General features: G+C 48.8%; 1 long non-coding RNA gene across 1 annotated transcript in view; it reads right to left on the reverse strand.

Annotated features, from left to right (window-relative positions):
* Positions 1 to 17,517, reverse strand: part of LOC140398430 (uncharacterized) — a 202,117-nt gene that overhangs the window by 9,673 nt on the left and 174,927 nt on the right. The gene's annotated exons all lie outside the window — the stretch shown is intronic.

Consider the following 17,517-nt stretch of genomic DNA (forward strand, 5'->3'; position numbering starts at 1 on the left):
CTATTTATCAACTACATGCTGTCCCTCAGCGATATCATCTGAAAACAGTGTCAGTTTCCACAAGTATGTTAACCACACCCAGTTATACCTCATCTTCACTCCTGCAAACCGCTTCACTGTCTCGAGATTGTCAGACTGCTTGTCTGATGTCCATTGCTGCCGTTGTCTTTATTCCCCGCTACAAATTCTACTCTGTTGCCAACAACTCCAGATCAGTCTCAGGCAATTGTCTGACTCTGAATCAGACTGTTGGCAAACTTGGTGTCATGTTTAATTTCTGATCAGGTTTCCATGCTATTACTCGGGCTGCTTATTTCCATCTCCATTATATCACCTGACTCCGCCCCCTGCCTAGCTCATCTGTTGCTGAAACTCTCATCCTTGCCTTTGGTGCCTCTGAAAAATTCAATGTTCTATCTGCCCTGGACTTGATGCCATTCAAAACTCTGCTTCCCATGTCCTAACTCTCACTGCTCCATTCACTCATCACATCTGAGCTCACTGACATTGGCTCCCAGTTAAGCAACGCTTAAGAGACCAGTTTCCATCTAACCGCTGGAGTGGCAGTCCACAACTCACAGCCAGTAGGCTGGGCCTGCATCTAAGTCAAGACAGTGCAGAAACCTTCGTAAAGGCAGTTTAAATATCTTTGCTGGACCAGGAAAAGACATTCCCCAGACTTTATTATCTGTCCCGTATTGTGCGATAACTATAAACTGGATTTGACTTATAGATTTACTAATGCGGATGTTGTTTGGGGGAAGTGGGCAGTCTTAAGGAGTTCAGGGATCGTAGATATATTTTGGAACAAGGTGTACGTTCTACATAAACTATGTATGTGTTTAGTGATTAATATACTTAATTATCTTAGAGTATTATAGTCCTGTTCATGTATGTTTGTGTTCAGCTTTTCTTTAATTTAATACGTAGTCTTCAATAATTGTTGCATGATTACTGGGCTGGTCATTCTCACTACGGTTCCACGTGATTCCTCTCACCATTCCAAACACAAAACACTGGACCCCCACGAGTTGGGATACCCCAACGTGGTTTGTAACAATAAGATTCCAAAAATGTCTACCATCAGTCAAATGTTTTCTCGAAAGATGTGAACTATCATAAACATCATAGGGGTGACACATCGAATCCCTACAGTGTAGAAGGAGGCCATTCGGCCCATTGAGTCTGCACCGGCCCTTTGGAAGAGTTCTACTTAAACCCAGTAACCCCACCTAAACGTTTGGACACTTAAAGGGCAATTTAGCATGGCCAATCTACCTAACCTGCACATCCTTGGACTGGGGGGAGGAAACCGGAGCACCTGGAGGAAACCCACGCAGACACGGGGAGAAATATGACATAGCATAACCTCTCAGTGTATATTCACTTACAATTAAGTAGGTCATTAAAATATAAATGTGTAAACAAATTTCAATATTAATTGTAAGTATGGCCTGCAATGATCCCAGTGGCATTGTCCTGATCGACTTTGTTCTCTCAAGGCTTTGTTCTCAAAGGCTACATGATCTGCGTGAAACAAAATCTAGTGGATATTGCGTTCTTCCAGGAGGTGTCATGCTTTCTCAAGAGCCTCTCAGTAGGACCAGTATATGTGGAATTTAGTGTTTAAATCTTCCCCAGCAGAGTATGAAGCAATGTAATGATCATTTGGACTCGGAATCATCTCCAACAGCTATTATTTGCCGAAAACAATCAAAATGGGCCCTCCTGATCTTCTGCATTGATAGGAAAGTTTAAAATTCAATAGACCGAAGTGCATCTTTTGCATTAAACTGTTTGATTTTGAAATGCCCTATAAGGAATCAAAAAACAAAAAGTGGTCATTAAATTGGACGTTTCACATTTGAAGTGTCCAATTAGATCAATATTGTATCAACATCGTCAGTCTGCCTGCTGCTGATGTAGCGCTGCCACCTAGTGGATGAGCAAAGCAGCAAATGCGCCTCACTTAAAAATGGAATGATCATTGCAATACTTTAGCATTAGGATTCTTTTATGTTCCTTACCAAAGTTGCCAGTTATTCTTTTAATTTTGTTACAAAGCAATACCAAATCTTATTTACTACAGGTTTTAATACGCCAGGAATAGGCCAAGCAGTGAGCTTGAAGGTCTTGCTTAGCAGTCTTTCTCATTCTAACATGTTTGTCAGCCATCACTGTTTTCCACTGGCCACACACCCTAGGGGCAGTGAGCAGCTGATGAATGGAAGGACACGTTTCATGGACAGTGAGTGAGCAGGAATAGATATTCCCAACCATAAAATAGGCAATATGCAGCAGGGGATGCCTCATTGGCAGTTAACTAACGGACACTATGCCAGCAGTGAGCTTGGTACTATGTAGAACAGGTGCCCTGTGTCCAGTGAGTTGGTTGAGCATACAGGCCAACATATGAGCAGTGAGCTGGTAATATATAGCAGAGGATGTCCAATAGGCAAGAAGCAGCACACTGCATTTAGCCATGATTGTAACTATTAGTTTGCTCCAGGGAGGAGTCAGTTCCAACTGTAAAAACACAACTGTGTGGCTGTTGCTATAAGATAATGATTACCTCAACCATTGGGTGTGATCCAGTATTCAACATGACTGATCTCTCACAGAAAAACTGTCTTGGGGATCTTGTCTTGCCAACAAGTCAACAAATCCTGGTGGTGAATATTCACAGTGTAGCCATTCACAAAATAACCTAATTATAAATATTTACAAGTAACAAATAGATATTTGTACTTTTTCAAATTCTAATCTTTTGCTTTCTGGAGTGAATTCTTGCCTTCAGTTGTCTCGATAGTTCACATCCCTACTCCAATCTCTAACCGTACTCCCATGCTCCTCCAGTACTGACTCCATGCTCTGATCAAAAGCTGCACTTTTAGCCACTATGTGACCTGCTTTCTGGAATTCTCTTCTTAATCAGCTCAATCTTAAACTAGCATCCCAAAATCCCTTGGGCGCGATTCTCAGGAAAGATTTCAAAGTGCTGTAGCGAGCGGGAATTAGAACATAGAACACATAGAACATAGAACAGTACAGCACTTCAGCCCACGATGTTGTGCCGACCATTTATCCTAATCTAAGATCAACCTAACCTACACCCCTTCAATTTACTGCTGTCTATGTGCCTGTCTAAGAGTCGCTTAAATTTCCCTAATGACTCTTGACTCCACCACCTCTGCTGGCAGTGCATTCCACACAACCACCACTCTCTGTGTAAAGAACCTACCTCTGATATCTCCCCTATACCTTCCTCCAATCACCTTAAAACTATGTCCTCTCATGACAGCCATTTCCACCCTGGGGAAAAGTCTCTGGCTATCTACTCTATCCATGCCTCTCATCACCTTGTACAGCTCTTATCAAGTCCCCTCTCTGCCTTCTTTGCTCCAGTGAGAAATGCCCTAGCTCCCTCAACCCTTCTTCATAAGACATGCCCTCCAGTCCAGGCAGCATCCTGGTAAATCTCCTCTGTACCCTTTCCAAAGCATCAACATCCTTCCTATAATGAGGCGACCAGAACTGGACACAATATTCCAAGTGTGGTCTAACTAGAGTTTTATAAAGCTGCAGCAACACCTCGCAGCTCTTAAACTCAATCACCCTGTTAATGAAAGCCAACACACCATACGCCTTCTTAACATGTGGCAACTTTGAGGGATCTATGTACGTGGACCCCAAGATCCCTCTGTTCCTGCACAGTTCCAAGAATCCTGCCTTTAACCCTGTATTCAATTCAACCTTCCAAAATGAATCACTTCACATTTATCAAGGTTGAACTCCATCTGCCACTTCTCCGCCTAGCTCTGCATCCTGTCAATGTCCTGTTGTAACCTGCAACAACCCTCAACACTATCTACAACTCCACCAACCTTCGTGTCATCGGCAAACTTACTAACCCACCCTTCCACTTCCTCATCCAAGTCATTTATAAAAACCACAAAGAGCAGAGGTCCCAGAACAGATCCTTGCGGGATCCGGGAATTGCCACAGGTTTCCCGGCGCTCGGCCCAGCGAGGCCGGCACCACTATTCAACGTTAATTGTTACACTTAATGAGGCCTCACGGGCTTCTCGCCCCGAATTCCGGCGCGCCAGCTGATTCGCCAGCCCCACCCCCCCTCCCCCCGCCCCGCTAACAACGTCAAGCAGCACTTGCTCAGCGAACCCCAGCCAGCTCTCAACAATGGTGCCGAGGAGACCGGCCCCAAGATTTGGGGACGCTGACCTGGGGAGGCTCCTGGACGCGGTGGAGGCCAGGAAGGATGTCCTGTCCCCCGAGGGTCCCAGAGGGCAAGCCACAAGGCTCAAAAGTGATGTTGCCTCCACCTCATATGTGTATCCTGGGAACACAACCAGACGCAGTGGTACAGCTAGAAGGGCAAAGCACCGGGGGAGGGGTGGGTGGGGAGTGAGGGGGGGGGGGGGGATGCACTAGCGGGAGAGTGGGGGCATATATTGAACAATAAACACCCTTGTACGCATCCAGTAGGAAGCCTCTCACTTTCTTCCGCAATGCATTGCCGTGTGCAGGTGATGGGTGTGAGCGAACTCTCAGCAGACAGGCAGGGGTCAGATTATGGCATAGATTGAGGAGCACCAGCGCCCAGCTCTCTGCGGATTATCATCAGCCCTCTGCCCTCAACAGTGACCCACGGACAGTGCCGACACAGTCCCAGCACCTTGGAGTGATGTGACACATACCCTGGGAGGGTGGGAAATGGGGGTGGCGGGTGGATAAGAATGTGATGATAGACCACATCCTAGGTGAATCGGGCTAGTACGAGGGCCTCCCTGTCCCTATGGGCTTGCCGGGTCTCCAGCTGGTCCTCCGGTTCCCCCTGGCCACGTCCTCCAGCCTCTGCTGGTTCGGCGCCTCATCATCATCCTCGTCCCCGTCCATCTCCTCCTCCTCTGAGGTGGCCACATGTTCCTCGTCACCAACCTCCAGCTCATTGCCCCGTTGCTGTGCGAGGTTGTGGAGGACACAGCAGACCATAACAAAGTGGGCGACCCTCCGGGCAGTGTACTGGAGTGCACCACCAGAGCCGTCAGGGCATCGGAACTGCATCTTGAGGAGTCTGATGCACCGCTCAATGACAGTCCGGGTGGCTGCATGGGCCTCGTTACAGCGGGTCTCTGTTTCGGTCTCCGGCCTCCGTACTGGATTCGTTAGCCAGGTCCTCAGTGGATATCTCTTATCCTCCCAAGAGCCAGCCATCCATCCTGGGGTGCTCCTCGAAGAGGGCAGGGATGTCCGACTGCCCCAAGATGTAGCTGTCATGCACACTCCCGGAAAGCGGACACACACGTGCATTATCTGCATCTGGTGGTCGCACACGAGCTGTAGGTTCAGGGAGTCTAAACCCTTTCGGTTAACATAGGGCACTCCCAGATGCCCAGTGAGCGCAGGGCAACATGCATGGCATCTATGACTCCCTGGACCTGGGGCATCCAGGCGATGGTGGAGAAACCTGCTGCCTGGGCATCCTGTTGGGCTTGGTCCAAGTCAAAATCAATACTTTCGCATGGGTATACAGGGCATTCGTGACCTGTGGGATGCCCTGTGGGCTGTGGCCTGTGAGATCCAACACAGGTCCCCACTCGAGCCCTGGAATGATCCAGTGGCATAAACGTTCAGGGCTGCAGTGACCTTGATGGCCACCGGGAACGGGTGTCCTCCTCCTCCACATGATGCCAAGTCAGTGAGGATGTGGCACAGGTTTCGGAGCGACTCCTTGTTGAGGTGGAACTTCCTGCGGCACGCCCTGTCCGTCATTTGTTTGAATGACCTGCGACGGCTGTACACACTGGGCTGTCACGGGACTCACGCTCTGGGTCCCTCCCTGACCTGATGGGCGGCCGGGTCCTCAGGGTTTGGGGTGGGATCCAGCACATGTGCCGCTGCCTCAAGACGCTTCTGCTGCTGCCGCCTTCTCCGGTGTCTGGCCGCATTGCGTAGCACCAGCATCACTAGGGCAACTTCGGCGTCCAACATCCCTGCCATAGCGTTCAATATCTGTAAGGCATTGGGAGACAGTGTTAGACTGACAAACAGCAGTGGTTCCCACCCCGGGACCCTCCATTTCCCAATTGATTCCCCTCCCCCCACCACCGTACTCGGAACACCCTCCCCATGTACCCCAGGCCGCAGCGGGCCCCCCTCACCGGGCCCCAGACCCTGTACCCCAGACTCCCGCTGACAAAACCACCCAGGCCGGGTTCTGGAACCCCTCCCCGTGGCACTCATCCACCCTCCGACCGTGGACATGTCACTGGAGCTGTGTCTCACCCCTGGGTGTTCGGATGTTGGCTGCTGTGTGTGTGGTGTTGCCTCCTGCCGTGTTCAGGTATGCTATCCAGGTATCACGGTCTGTTTGGGATGCCAGGCAATGTCTTCAACATGCTACATGTCCCGCCCACCCACGGCAATTCACTTGGGTTGTGTGAATTGCTCAGTTAACCACGATTGCCAATTTCCTATTGGCAATAGCCTTCAGCTGTGTGGCCAGAGGCCTCGGCAGCCAGTGGGGATTATGGCAGGTCCGGGGCAGACGGGCAGGGAGAAAGGTTGCCCCTGGAACAGGTACACATGCTGTAGACGCTGCTGCTGCTGGCATGGAGGTGCAGCGAGCGGTTGCCCCCCCCACCCGGTTGCAACCCCAGCAACCCCCCATGCTCCCATGGCGGCCCAGCCCTGCAGAGGGTCCCCCCATCCCCAGCCAAAGGTGCTCCATCCCCCACCGAGCACTGGGGCAGCAAGCCCAGCGCCCTCGAGCTCTTTGCCTGTGAGCAGAGATGGTTACTCACGTCGTCGGCTCCCCACTAAAAAGGAGTACTAATCGGCGCCAGCGTGAGCACTTGCTGGGGAGGACGGTGAATGACAGGAGGCCATTGGATGACGAGTGGCTCTCGTTAATTGTATGGAAATGGGGCTGAAGTGGTGATAATTGGTTTCTCGCCACCTACGGCGAGATTCCGAATTCGCCTACGGCAACAGGCCGGTTGCTTCGCAAACTGTTTCGATCCTGGCGCGGTTCCCGTTTTTGGCCTCTCCCGCTATTCACCAGACCCATTTCGCTTGAGTACGCGTAACAAGGCTGGAAAATCGCGGCCCTTATCTTCAATCATTGTTTCACGCCCCCAACCATTTTCTCCTGATCAGTGCCTGTTTGGTTCTTCACCCTGTAAAGTGTCCTCAAGCACCTTTCTGTTCGTGAAAAATGCTGCAGAAATGCACATGGTTGGTGCAAAGATACTGTTCTGCTTCCTATTTGTACCAATAGGTTGCGTCTCCCTGTTTTAAACTTCATTCCCGGACAACACAATCAGCTTAGTTCAGAGTTTCGGAAATCATATATGATGTGTTGGGTAGGCTGGGTCGAGGTGAACTGCACTTGATGCAGTGTAGCGAGAGACAGACCTCTAACACTTGATAAAATGCAACACGATTTTATTCAACATCCAAACTATTATACATGTTCAACTGTGGGTCGACACTATGCTGACTTGACTGGAGACCTGACACTAGCCTGACTAGACTAACTTAGCTACCAGATGGTGTAGGCACTGGCCAGCTCACTAACTCTGACTGTCTCAGAGGCTGGGTCCCAAGAGAGTGGGGAAACTGGTGCCTCTGGCTTTATAGTGGTCGTGTCCAGTTTGGTGATTGGCTGCTCTGGTCTGTGTGCTTACTCATCCTGTGTGTCAATCACTGCCTGTCTGCACTCCATTGTACACATAGATGTATATTATGAGATCTCCCCCCTTTTTTTTTCTATATTGTGTGTGTTGAGATAATAAATATTAAGGTGCATGTGTGTGTGAATGTGTATATGTGCGTGACTATATACAGAATGTGCTAATATGACCTAATGTACACAGGAAGGTATCGCTAGTGCAGATATAGGGCAGATGAAACGGTAACAACGATATTAACGAGGTCAAAACGATAAGGTAACACAGTTGTGTAAAAGTTCAGTCTATAAGTTTAGTCTCTGCGGCGGGTGACGAATTCTGGTTGACCGCCTCAAGGTGGATCACTGCACTTGGGTAGGCAAGACCGCCGCCAATGCGGTGGTCGCAGAGTCGGCAGGATTGCTAGTAGATCGGTGGCCTCATGGTAGGGCAAGTCCGGACGAAGCAGTGTGTGAGGCGGGACATCATGGTTAGGTGGCGCGCGTGGAACTCTGAGCAGCGCCCGTCTGTTGCGTCGTAGGAAGGAGCCATCAGCCATGCGGACGAGGAACGATCTCGGGGCCACTTGCTTGACCACCACAGCTGTGGCGGACCAGCCTCCGTCAGGCAACTGCACCCGAACACGATCAGTTGGGACCAGCTCGGGGAGATCCGTGGCATGCGCGTCGTATGCTGATTTCTGTTGGGCCCGAGACTGCTGCATCTTTTGTATGACCGTGAGGTGGTCAAGGTCTGGAACATGGATGGCTGGAACCGTGGTTCGCAGAGTGCGATTCATCAGCATCTGCGCGGGTGACAACCCAGTGGACAGCGGGGATGCTCTGTATGCCAGCAGCGCCAGGTTGAAATCCTGAGTCTGCAGCCTTGCATAGTAATCTCTTGACGATGTGGACCCCTTTTTCGGCCTTCCCGTTTGACTGCAGGTAGTGGGGGCTGGAGGTTACGTGACGAAAGTTGTATAGGCGGGCAAAATCAGACCATTCCTGGCTGTAAAAACAGGGACCGTTGTCACTCATCACCGTGAGCGGTACCCCATGCCTGGCAAACGTTCTTTGCATGCTTTAATCACCGCCTTCGACGTGAGGGCGGACAGTTTCACCACTTCAGGGTAATTGGAGAAGTAGTCGACCAGGAGGACATAGTCACGCCCGTTGGCCTGGAAAAAGTCGACACCGACTTTGGACCTCTGGGGAGGTCACTATCACAGAGTTTCTTTGGGTTGAGCTGGCTGAAATTTCTGACACATGGGGCAGTTGAGGACCATGTTGGCAACGTCCTGGCTGATGCTCGTAGACTGCCTCTTGAGCTCTCCGTCGACATTTCTCGACACTCAGGTGACCCTCATGGAGTTGGCCGAGCACCATAGCTTGCATGCTCGGCGGAATCACAATCCTATCGACCTTCATGAGGATGCCGTCCACCACCGTCAGGTCGTCCTTGACGTTGTAAAACTGGGGACACTGTCCCTTCTGCCAGCCATTCATGAGGTGCTACATCACACGCTGTAGCAGAGGATCGTTGGCCATTTCCTCACGAATTTGGATGACCCTCCCATCAGTGACCGGAAGGTTGGAGGCACACAATTGCACCTGCACATCGATTTGGCAGACAAAGTCAGTTTGTTCACACGGTGTGGTGATAGACCTGGAAAGGGCATCTGCAACAATGAGTTCTTTGCCTGATGTGTAGACAAGTTCAAAGTCATAGCGGCGTAGCTTGAGAAGGATAAGTTGTAACCGAGGGGTCATGTCATTCAAATCCTTCTGGATTATGTGGACTAGTGACCTGTGGTCCCTCTCAACCGTGAATTTTGGGAGGCCATAAACATAGTCGTGAAATTTGTCGATTCCCGTTAGGAGGCCCAGGCATTCCTTCTCGATCTGAGCGTACCGTTGCTCAGTGGGCGTCATGGCTCTGGAGGCATACACAACTGGGGCCCAAGAGGAGGAGTCATCCCGTTGGAGGAGCACCGCCCCAATACCATCCTGGCTCACGTCAGTGGATATTGTGGTCTCTGGTAGGGTCGAAGAACGCTAGAACCGGGGCTGTGGTGAGTTTTGCCCTCAGCTCACGCATTTGTTCTCATGAGCGGGCAGCCACTGGAATTCCGTCGACTTTTTGACGAGATGGCTGAGGGCTGTGGTGTGTGCCGCCATGTTGGGAATGAACTTCCCGAGGAAGTTGACCATCCCTAGAAAGCGGAGAACCGCCTTCTTTTACTCTGGGGTCTTCATGGCGTTGATCGCCGAGACCTTGTCAGCATCTGACCGCACGCCTTGCTGGGAGATGTGGTCATCAAGGAATTTGATTTCTCATTGACCGAACGAGCACTTGGCTCTGTTGAGTCGGAGGCCATGCTCATGGATTCTGTGGAATGCCTGCTTGAAGCTATCGATGTGTTCTTGAGGAGTTGTGGACCAGGTTATGACATCGTCAATATACACGCGCACCCCCTCGATACCCTCCATCATCTGTTCCATGATGCGGTGAAATACCTCTGAGGCAGAGATGATGCCAAAAGGCATCTGGTTGTAGCAGTAGCGACCGAACGGGGTATTGAATGTGCACAGCTTGCGACTGGATGCATCCAGCTGTATTTGCCAGAACCCCTTGGAGGCATCCAGCTTCGTAAAGAGTTTGGCATGAGCCATCTCGCTGGTCAACTCTTCACGTTTTGGTATCGGGTAATGTTCCCTCACGATGTTGCGGTTTAAATCCTTGGGGTCGATGCAGATTCGAAGCTCCCCTGACGGTTTTTGACGCAGACCATGGAGCTGACCCAGTCGGTGGGTTCTGTGACCTTTGATATGATGCCCTGGTCCTGAAGGTCCTGTAACTGCTGCTTGAGGCGGTCCTTGAGGGGTGCTGGCAACCGACGTGGTGCGTGGATCACAGGGGTGGCGTTTGGTTTGAGCAGGATTTTGTATCGGTATGGGAGTGTGCCCATTCCGTCGAACACGCTGTGGTACTGCGTGATGATGTCATCAATTTCAGCCTGGAAGTTCTCATCAGGTGAGGCCGTCGCCTGTGAGGATGACATGGTGTGGACTCGCTGAACCAAGTTCAGGAGTTTGCAGGCCCGAGCACCGAGCAGGAATGCTCTGTCAGGTCCCACAATCTCAAATCGCAGTGTCGCTTTAAATGACTTATTAGAAACTCCGAGTTGGCATGAGCCACTGACAGCTATGGCATTGCCATTGTAGTCATGAAGCTGGCAGGCCGGTGGAAGAATACTTGGTCTGACGCGGATGGTGTTGAGATTGGATTTGAAGATGAGGTTCGCCGATGCACCGGTGTCCAGTTTGAACCGGAAGCGAGCCTTGTTGACTGTGAGACCAGCACACCATTCACCTTCGGGATCCACGCTGAGGATCGGGAGGTGCATCGCTGTCTTGGAGAAAGACAGTGCATGCTTTGTAATGATGCCCATCCGGTATGGAGATTTGAGGCACGCAGCATCAGGATCTGTTGGGGTCGGAGTCTGGCATGGCCTGCTGTATTGACTGGACGTTTCTGCGCCACGGCTGGGATCGCTGGATGCTGGGCAGTGGAGCAGATGTGCAAAGGGCTGCGTAGTGGCCAAGCTTGCCACACTGTAGACACCGTTGTGATTTTGCTGGACATTGCCGTTTTAGATGGGCGGAGCCACAATTCAGACACGTCATGACGCCAACGTCAGCGCGTTCCGTGCACCATCGCGCATGCGCAGTGCGGTCGAACGACGTACACACCTGCGCAGTCTGGTCGTCGGTCTCGCTGTCCCCTCGGTCATGGCGCGCATGCGCAGGGGCCCGGGAAAAGCACGCATAATGGCCACGCTCGTCGATACTTAGGCCCTGCATTTCTGCGATGGCCAGCACCCGTTCAGCCTCGTGGGAGGTTAGCTTTGCCGTTTCTGCCGCCCTGATGAGGGGGTACCGGTTGTTAGCATGTTCGTGGAGAACGCACGTTTCGATGGCGATGGTGAGGGTGAGCTGCTTGACTTTCAGGAGCTGCTGGCGAAGGGAATCGGAGTGGACCCCGAAAACGATCTGATCCCGGATCATGGAATCAGTGGTCGAGTCATAGTTACATGACTGCGCGAGGATGCGGAGATGGGTCAGCAAGGATTGAAAAGGTTCATCCTTACCCTGAAGCCTCTGCTGGAAAACGTACCGTTCAAAGCTCTCATTCACCTCAATGTCGCAGTGGCTGTCGAACTTCAGTAGGACTGTTTTAAATTTTGTCTTGTCTTCACCTTCAGCGAATGTAAGGGAGTTGTAGATGTGGATAGCGTGGTCCCCGGCTGTGGAGAGGAATAGTGCGATTTTCCTGGCATCCGATGCGGCCTCAAGATCGGTGGCTTCGAGATAGAGTTGGAACTTTTGTTTGAAGATCTTCCAATTTGCACCGAGGTTGCCGGCGATGCAGAGCTGCGGAGGAGGGCAGACGTTTTCCATGTCACCGGATGGCTGTTTGCTGGTCAGCGCTGATTCACTCAAGGTAGGTCCGTCAAATGTTCAGCATCACTCAGCTGGTACCATGATGTGTTGGGTAGGCTGGGTCGAGGTGAACTGCACTTGATGCACTGTAGCGAGAGACAGACCTCCAACACTTGATAAGATGCAACACGATTTTATTCAACATCCAAACTATTATACATGTTCAACTGTGGGTCGACACTATGCTGACTTGACTGGAGACCTGACACTAGCCTGACCAGACTAACTTAGCTACCAGATGGTGTAGGCACTGGCTAGCTCACTAACTCGGACTGTCTCAGAGGCTGGGTCCCAAGAGAGTGGGGAAACTGGTGCCTCTGGCTTTATAGTGGTCGTGTCCTGTCTAGTGATTGGCTGCTCTGTTCTGTGTGCTTACTGGTCATCCTGTGTGTCAATCACTGCCTGTCTGCACTCCATTGTATACATAGATGTATATTATGACAATATATATTACATTGGAGTAGATCTGCCAATTGACATTGATTGTCACCCAAGGCGGGGAATTGAACCCGGGTCCCTGGTGCTGTGAGGCAGCAGTGCTAACCAATGTGCCACCCATGTTTGAATGCTGCGTCTGCCTCAAGTTCGAAGAAGGCCATTGCTGTCTCTGTCACTTGAAAGATCTTGCAACAGGCCCAGGTAATGGTGCTTGGGAAGAGTAAGTAATAGTTGTTACTGTTCGTGGTATCACAGAACATAAGTGCACACATTGGCAAATAACAATGTCAAATAAATAAATACAAAAATGGAACATGTAAGCCAAGGCATAAAATCTCAGTTTATATGGATTATAATTATATATGTCATGATGAGAGGGAGAATATACTGCAGGAAGGAATTTTTAATGACTGAAATCACCATTTATCATTCCCACCATTTGCATGTTGACAAGCAAAACTGGAATTTACGAGAACACCATCCATCAGCTGGTGACGCTCAGATCTTATGCAAATCATTCTATATGAGAAAGCAGTAGCTGATTTTGAGCAAGCCTGTCAAAATCTCTTATGTTGCTCAGTGTCCAATGTTGTATAAAAACACTCCTGAGAAAGGCTTTGGAATGTTTTTATATTAACGGCGCTATATAAATTCAACTTGTCAATTTGTCAAGTGCACCTGTACACTCAGTACAATAAGAATATCTTTATTGTCACAAGTAGGCTTTCATTACCACCACAATGACGTTACTGTGAAAATCCCCTAGTCGCCACACTCCGGCGCCTGTTCGGGTACACAGAGGGAGAATTCAGAATGTCCAATTCACCTAACAGCATGTCTTTCGGGACTTGTGGGAGGAAACCGGAGCACTCGGAGGAAACCCACGCAGACATGGGGAGAACGTGCAGACTCCATATAGTCAGTGACTCAAGCCGGGAATCGAACCTGGGACACTGGCTCTGTGAAGCAACACTGCTAACCACTGTGCTATCTTGCCGCCCTATGCTGCCTCTTAAGTGTCAGCTGCAGTTCAGTTGGTAGCACGCTGGGTCTGTGGGTTCAGGTCCCACTCTAGGATTTGAGTACAAAAATTAAAATCAAGGCTGACACTCCAATGAAGCACTAGGGGAATACTGCAGTTGGAGGTGCTGTCTTCAGGTGAGTTATGGAGATGAGCCCCATCTGATCTTCAGTTAGATGAAAAAGGCCACACCATTTAAAAGCGTGCAGGAGAGTTACCCTGGTGCTCAAACAACATCAAAAACCAAATTATTTGGTCATTATAACTTTGTTGTTTCTGGGAGCTAACTACCAATTGCCTGCATGTTCCACATTAAAACTGCGATTACACTGTAAAAGCACTTCATTGGCTGCAAAGTGCTTTGGAACGCCCTGTGGTCATGAAGGATGCTTTATAAATGCGATTTTCTTTTACAGAGCAAGGAGAGTCCAGTGGACTGTCAAGTCAACGAACACCATGCACCGAAGTAACAACTCTCGCCACCCTACTTGAATGAGGCAGCAACAAGAAATATAATGGGACCGTATAATGTGAAGGATATATTGTGGTGTAAATCACGGTTCTGGTTGAGAGTTTTAACTTTCACAAAAGATGTAAATCCTGTGGATGAACTGGGTATATTAAATTTAAAAGATCTACCAATGCATAATGTTGGCAGTTTCATCTAACTGTCACTTCTCAGACTTATCTACGTGAATTATGTTTGTTAGAAGATACTATTGACTTCTGGAGAAATCCTTTTTTTTTCATTTAAAAAATATTGTACTGATTCTGCAGCTCACTGCATCATTTAACTATTTTGTTGTAATATTTAACCAGTACATTAAAATCCAACCAAGTTCTTTTAACCTGTATACATTCATCTGATACCATGTTATCATTCAGAAAAGATAAAACAGTGTGGTGAAATCTCACAGATTCATAACATACTGTTGTTAATTGTTAAATCTGAGTACACTGACCCAGACGTGTAACAACATCTGGTGCAAATGAGGGATAACTCCACCTTTTGTTACGAACGTGACCAGATCTCCTGGGACAAAGGCTTTTCACAACAGCTCGTGCTTTCACACTCGTGGCGAGGAGTACATACGAACCTACGAATTGGGAGTAGGAGTAAGCCACTCGGCCCCTCGAGCCTACTCCGCCATTCAAAAAGATCACATTGATCTGATTTTAACCTTAACTTCACATTCCTGCCTAGCCCGATGACCTTTCACTGACCCCCCCTCCCCGAGCTTGTCAAGAATCTATCTCCCGCTGCCTTAAAAAATATTCAAGGACTCTGTCTGAACCACATTTTGGAGACATGAGTTCCAGAGACTCACAACCCTCTGAGAGATTTTTTTCCCCTCACCTCTGCCTTCTTTTGAAATTTTAAATTGTGGTTTCTTTCTTTTAAAGCTTAATTTATTGAGAAATACAATGACAGCATAACGCAATGCAATCACTTATTTTCCCCATTATTAATTCAGCACCACCCTATTTACTATTGGTGAAATAATGTGAAGAAAGCATCAATATATTTAATGAGAAGAGGGCCACCCAGCAAGAATAGCTGATACACATACCCTCTAACCCAGTGGTGGACAACCAGCCGCCCAGGGGCCGCATGAGGGTTCTGAGTGCGGCCCACCAAACACCTTGTTGACCCCGTTGCCCATGTGCAGGGTTGCCACATTCCATCCATGTAGTTCTGACTGATGTGAAAGGCATGTAAAACAAAGACACGTGAAGTGAGGTGCGTGCTGATCGAACACAACATTGACTGTGAGAGCCGTGCGTCCCTCTGTCCAAAGTGTAAATATTTATTTTGTTTTTACCATTTGAAGTTGATAGTTTTATCAATATATAAATGATTAAGCATTTTCTACAATCCATTATGAAACATTTGGTGTGTATTAAATGTATTTAATCTTATTCATGGGGTCGTGATTAATGATCAATCTTGCGGCCCACTGAGATGAAGGAGGACCACTCATGCCGCCCCCACTCCCCAGCCAAGATTGTCCAAGGTGGGAGAAATGCTAATTTCTTGATTTGTGAAATAAAAGATTACCAAACAAAATAAAATGTGTCAACTGATCCCCTCAGTGTGAAGTTTTTTTTTCAAGGTTTAAGCATAATATCTTTTACCCAGCAAGATAAACAGAAGATGGTGAGCGGGACCTCCAGCCAAATAATATCCTCCAGTGAGCCAAAAGCATAACAAAGGCTTCCATATCTGCCCGCCCACCTCGTATTCTGAGGGGGAAACTCCAGAAATAGCCAAAAGTGGACACGGCTTTAAATTAATTTTAAATACTTCTGAAAATGTAGCAAATATAAATGTCCAAAGATCAGAAAGCTTAAGACGACCAAAACATGTGGGTCCGATTGGCCAGAGAATAAGCACATCCATCACAACTCTCTTCAGACCCTGGATAAATCTTGGTAAGCCGAGATTTTAAAAGATGAATTGGGTGTATAAGATGTCTGATTTGCAAATAACAGAAAAAAATTAGAGTGATGGAAAGAAAATTTGGCAGATAGGCAATCAAAGCTAGCAAAATTACCATTCTCATGCAAGCCCTTAAAGAATTCCAGTGCCACCTCCCACCCACCACCCACCCCCCTTTCCATAGAGAGAAAGTTGAATCAAGCGAAGATGGGGGAAATAGATGATTACCAGAAACTGATCTAAGACAGAAGAGGCTTTCACTAAAGTGTAATCAAAACTGAGACCAGATTCTAAGAGTTGAAAGTTGCAATGGGATTTGTAGTATAGTGAGAGGAGGTCAGAGGAAGAGAGGCACAAACCAGGGCAGGACTGAGCCTCTAGTTGACAGCAGATGACATACGGTGCATGAAGCCAATAGGTTATTTTATTGATATTAGCTGCCCAGCAGTAAAACATAAAATTAGGGAGAGCCATTGGGTCTACTCCTCTAGCATATGTTTACAGGCCCTAGGAGGCCTCCCCTCCAGATGAAGGAAGTAATTAACTCAGCAAGTGAATGAAAAAGGAATTAATGATAAAAATAGGAAGACACTGAAACAGATATAAAAATTTTGGCCGAATATTTATTTTCATTGAATGCACTCTGCCCGCTAGAGAGAGAGGTAAACAAGATCATCTCTGAAAATCCAGTTTTGTTTGGGCAATCAGAGATCATGAGCATGATTTAATGGGACAAAGACAGTCCTGTTATGGGCATGCTTAGCGAGGTGTTTCTCGATGCCGAGAACGACGCCGCTATTTAGTGGGACTTTGCCATCTATTTTGGCCTCGGCGAGGAACCCCCTGCCAATGCTCACCTCATTTCCTGCACTGACGGGCTCAACTCATCAGTGTAGGAAGATGACTCGCTGATCATGGCGCCATTTCTAAATGCCGCCCGATCTTTCGAACACCCTCAGCCACCTCTGGACCCTCCCATTGCACTCTACCTACCTCTTAGGGGGTCCCCCCCCCCCATTCAACTCTTAAGGCAAGGCACCTCAGGGCCCGATCCCTAGCATGGGAAACCTGGCACCCCTGCATTTTGGCACTGCCAGTTTGGCACCCTGACAATGCCCCTGCCAGCCTGGCAGTGCCAGGTTGGCACGACCTGGGTGGCAGTACCAAGGTGCCAGGCTTGCAGTGCCAGTAGGAGTGCCAGGGTACCATCCTGCCGAGAGACCGACCACCTGGAAGACCCCCCATGTGCAATTATGCTTGGTATAGGTTTGTGGAAACGAGTGCTAAACGGCATCCCGGGCACAGACATATTTAAATATCTAATGGCTCACTTAAATATGTTAATCTGGATCTCACCCTGCGAGGGTAAGATCCAGATCACTGCATCTTGCGAGATCTTAAATCTCACGAGGCTTTTTGAACGTCGCG

This window comes from Scyliorhinus torazame, chromosome 21, assembly GCF_047496885.1.
Source record: "Scyliorhinus torazame isolate Kashiwa2021f chromosome 21, sScyTor2.1, whole genome shotgun sequence".
NCBI lineage: Eukaryota > Metazoa > Chordata > Chondrichthyes > Carcharhiniformes > Scyliorhinidae > Scyliorhinus > Scyliorhinus torazame.